Source organism: Polyodon spathula, chromosome 31, assembly GCF_017654505.1.
Source record: "Polyodon spathula isolate WHYD16114869_AA chromosome 31, ASM1765450v1, whole genome shotgun sequence".
Classification (NCBI taxonomy): Eukaryota; Metazoa; Chordata; class Actinopteri; order Acipenseriformes; family Polyodontidae; genus Polyodon; species Polyodon spathula.
In genome coordinates, this window is record NC_054564.1 from 8,227,838 (window position 1) to 8,232,837 (window position 5,000).

The 5,000-nt window shown below is 47.5% G+C and overlaps 1 protein-coding gene across 1 annotated transcript in view; it reads right to left on the reverse strand.

Annotated features, from left to right (window-relative positions):
• LOC121302990 (transcription factor COE2-like) overlaps positions 1-5,000 on the reverse strand; it is a 31,907-nt gene that overhangs the window by 11,746 nt on the left and 15,161 nt on the right. The window lies entirely within an intron of this gene.

Consider the following 5,000-nt stretch of genomic DNA (forward strand, 5'->3'; position numbering starts at 1 on the left):
GAGGGAGGTGGAGAGAGAGAGAGGGGGGTTGATCCTCCTGGGAGCGGGAGAGAGAGGAGACAGAGGAGGGAGAGACGAGAAGGCGGAGAGAGGAGAGTGTGGATTCTCTTTGAAGAAAGAGAGAGTGGGTACAGAGAAATGGAAAGAAGGGAAGGGGAAGCGAGGGTGGAAGAAAGAAAAGGGAGAGATAAAGAAGGGAAGGTTAGAAGGAGAAGAGAGAGAATGGGAGGCTTGATTGAGGGAGAGAGGGAGGGGGAAAGGGAGAGACAGAGAGAGGGAGGGAGGGGAAAGGGAGAAAGAATGGGAGAGAGAGAGAGAGGGGAGGGGGAAAGGGAGAGACAGAGGGAGGGGGAAAGGGAGAGACAGAGAGACTGGAGAATCTGGCTCTCAGACACCATTCATCAGCTCACCACAGAACTTCTCCCATGACAGGAGGACTGAGGCAAAACTAAAAAAGCAGATGTGAGCCATTAAAATACATTCAGGGCTTCAGTCCCTCTGCTCTAGTGCTCACCCCTCAGCACTGTGGTTTAGAGCCAGGGGTGTGGCTACACTGAGTGGGGGTGGGGATATATACACATGGGTGTGGCTTATCGGGTGAGTGGGCGGGGTTATCTGGTTTATGAGCGGGGTTATCTGGTTGGTTATAGATTGTGTTTTTCACACCATTGTTTCTAGTTGATCAGTTATTGGTTGACTTGTTTATTTATTTATAATAACAATGGATTTTATAAATCGGACAGATCACATGTCTGAAGACAGAGCTGAACCGTATTGTATTGGCTTTGAGCTGGCACCAGGGCTACACATCTGCTACTAGCAACCGGACATAACGCACAGTCCTGTCTATTAGAGGTGCAGGCAGGTGGAATGCTTTACAAATGCTTTCAAATCTGTTTTCTTACCTCTTATTAGCTTTAGATAACAATATTACTGGCCCCCCTTTTTACCGCTCTGAGAATCATTTGGTCTCAGCTGTGTCACTGTTGGTCTCTCGGGGGACCCCTGCTCTCCTGCACTCACACAGGTCAGGGGTCAGGCTCAGGGGCTCCCTGGGGATTGGCTCATTGCTCCTGCAGGCCTCTCCCCCCTTGTTACTGATGAGGACTGCCCCCTGGTCAACTGACACATCATTAAGTGCACCCACATCACAGTGTGATAATTCACACCATGCAGTAACTCACAAGACATTGTACAGCCGTCCATAGCAGTGTGCGCTGTGCAATTGTACAGCCGTCTATAGCAGTGTGCGCTGTGCAGTGGAGTTAATTAGTGTCCTGGTCATTTGAAGCACCTATCCGTCGATGTGAAATGTGATATGAATTATAAGTGTATGATCGGTAGATAGATAACAACAACAAAACAAAATCGATAAGAGCATGAAATAATTGTTTCATTATTATCTCTCACTCTCTCTCTCTCTCTCTCTCTCTGGTCTCGGGGGTGTCCCCTGTCAGACTGTAGTGAGAGGGGTCACTTGGGTCAACCTGCAGGACGACTGACCCCTGACCCCTCTAATGGGGCATGGAGCCCTGTGTAAAATAAGACCAGCGCACCACATACCAGAGTGGGACCTTTCACACCACCCAGACACCTCGGGGGGGGGATTCTCACCTTACCCCAGACTGAACCCCAGGATTGGGACTGGACCCCCCCTGGAATAATACCTTCATCATTGATATAGAAGCTGCTTTTCATCAGTCAGTACTTGTTACTTCGCGCTCTGATTTAGTAACCTCAAACACTCGTTCCTGTAGCAACGGCCAAGGCACATTCTGAGGATTACTCTAGTCACCCAGCTTTGCAAATGAGACTCCCTGCGATCGTCTCTGTAAACTGGACTGACTGATTCACAGGGGGGCCAGCAAGGCTCTGCGTGCAAATAGAGTGAGGAAGGTAATGAAGTTAGCAGAGCCCAGCACTGCCCTCAGAGTGGAGGATGCGCCAGACAGTGATCTACGACTCAGCAAACTTCAAACAGCACGAGGAGGAGCCTTCACTAGACTGCACTGATCAGGGCTGCAGAGAGAGGCTGTGCATCTGCAGAGGACATGTCTAACTCATATAATGTACTGAGGCAAAAAACAAGAGAGAGCGAAGGGAGGAAGGAAGAGAAAAACAAAAAGAAAGTAGCAAAGAGTAAAAGCAAGAAGTGAGAAAGAGCAGTAAGGAAAGGTAAGAGAGGTGGACAGAAAGCGAGAGAACATGGAGCAGAGACCGAGGAGTGAGGGGGAGAAGAGGCAGAACGTGGGGAGGGAGAGATGGACAGGGGCCAAGAGAGAGAAGGGAGCAAAAGAGAGAAGAGAGAAAGTGAGGAGGGAGGAGAGAAGACAGAGGGAGGTGTGAATTATAGAGAGACAGGAGAGAAATGAGAAGGGGAGAGAGAGGTGAGTATTATAGGAGGGGGAGCTGAGCTGGATCAGAAGCCCTGGAGCAGGGTGGCGCGGTGGGAGTCTTCTCCCTCCCTCCCTGCCGGCCTGCCTGGGAGCCTGGTGCAGGGGGGGGGGGGGGGGATTTAGGAGCGGGATGAGGGGAACGTGTGAAGAGACCGGTATGGAATCACTCAGGCCTCTGAAATGAGAGCCAGATCTTTCCTAATTTACAGCCCGTGGCTAATCCACAGCAAATGCCAGGGGCTGCAGGGAGAAGGAGGCTGTCTGGGGCTCAGCATGCCTGCTGTGAGTCTGTCATCACACACACCGGCAGAGCTAACTGACTCCTCAGTACACTCACACCAAGGAACATGAACCCAGCAAGCAGGGACTCCTCCAATCAAAAATGTCACGGCTCCAAAACTTCAGCTCTCTAACGATCGGGGGAGTAAACAAAACAAGCATTCCGAGGTTAGGGCTCCTGTCAGTCAGTCTGGGAAAACACTGGGAATTCCTTCCAGAATCCCAAATAAACAAGCAAGCAGCAGGGGGTGGTAGGGGGTCTGTACAGGGGGTCGGCCCATCGCAGGAAGCTGATGCATGCGTTACAGGAGCTGGGACAGCACACTGAGCTCCCTGCACTGCAGGAGATGCAAGCTGCTCGCATTACTAGATTAGAGATACAGAGTTAAGGAGCATGGAATAAAACTCCAATAATGATCTCTCTGGGTCAGAGTTTGAGCTGGTTTTTAAATTAGTATTTCTGAAAAGACAGTGTAATCTAAAACTGTAGAGACACTCCCAATTCACCAAAATATAATATATAATATCTATATATATATATATAATTATATATATATGTTATATCTCTATATATAAAACTTGTAGGAGAGCATATATATTAGGATATATAATATATATATTATATACATGTTACAAAATTTAATAACATAAAAAAAAGGTTTACAAACGAGAGGAGGCCATTCGGCCCATCTTGCTCTTTTGTTCGTTAGTATCTTATTGATCCCAAAGTCTCATCAGACAGCTTCTTGAAGGATCCCAGGGTGTCCACCTGCATTGCTGGAGAGCTGGACTCTCACAAGAACAATTATCTCCCAGAACCTGCTTGGAACTTCTGCAGCTTATCTCTAGAACGGTTTTGAACGTTCTTTAACTAAAAAGCATTACCGCCACATTGCAGATCATTTGGGATTCCAAATGAAGTATTTTTTATTATTATCATTTCAGATGCACCTTTATTAAAGTTTAATAAATGTGCATGGCGAATGTGCCGTTTTCCCATCGTTATAAAATGCATTTACCGTGGTTTACCGTGTTGAAATATGCTTTCACTGTGCTTCATTGTCCTTTGCGATGCTTTTAAACTTGTATAAAGCTATTCCTTTTATTATATGTTTCTACAAGCAACACTTTGAAGCAAGGGGGTTGTAAACCCCTCCCATTATCACTGACCAGATACTCAAAGTGTTGTCAAACATTCTGCTCTGTGTTTTATCTCACAGCTCGTATCCTTCTGCTCAGAAAAGTGCGCAGCAGAGAGATCGCAATCTCCACCCCAAACACTGGAGCCAAACCGGGCTTGACCCTCCCCTTCCCCGGGCCCTTGCAAAAGATACAGCTCGACACAGCAGAGCTGAAAACACATCCAGAGTGTAATCCCGTTCCTCCTGCTGTCAATTACAAATTACAACTCGCGACCTTCTCAAACTGGGCGTCTCTGCCCCCTGAGCCCTGCGCATTGGGAGAAACGCGCTCCCTGTGTTTAGCTGCTCTGCAGGATAGCAGAGGTGAAACCTATTAGCGGGGAGATAACTGGGAAGACCCTCTCCCCCCCCCCCCCCACCCCCACCCCCCCCCCCCCCCCCCCCCCAGTGCCTGTTCCAGTGGTTGAGGAGGGGTCTCCGAGGGTTTCAGCTGTTTGTAAACCTGTATGGTGAAGATTGAGTCGGTCAGTCTGAAAAAGGGGCTCCCTCGGTGAGTTTATTGCTGTCGTCGCCCAGCGCGCTTGTCAGACTCGTGTTTGTGTAATGCGCTAGAAGCGCTGAGCATGACTTCCGTTCAGATTTACCCCGTTTATTTGTTTAGAGGAAATTAAAAGTCTAAAAACGAAATGTTTGCGGCAGAGGAGAATTAAACTGCCGAGAATGGAGCAGCCAGAATCGTCTTGACCACAACATTGATAAAAAAAAAAAAAAAAAACGGAAACGTGCAACTCTATCTAAAATCTATCGAAATCTAAAATACAGCCAACACAACAGTATAGGCCAGCAAGTAACCCCAAACCACTTTTCATAATAATATAGAAAGCAAACAGATTTCACAACTAGGATTAATCAGCCGCGTATAAATCTCTTTCAGTTCCCCTCCAGTGCGCGTTGTTACCCGCAGATAACCGGTCTAGTTTGTAAACTGTGCTTGCGGGAAATGTGTTGAGCTATTGGTTTTTTATGATGACTGTTATTGGTATTATTATTATTATTATTGGATGTTTGAGAGTCCTGTCGGTTTAATAAATTGATGTAAATAATGTTTCCCTGGCTAACACACACAGCCACTCTCGAGAACAGAGCCGAAGAAACGCAGAGCTTCGCAAGTCCTTCCTGCCGC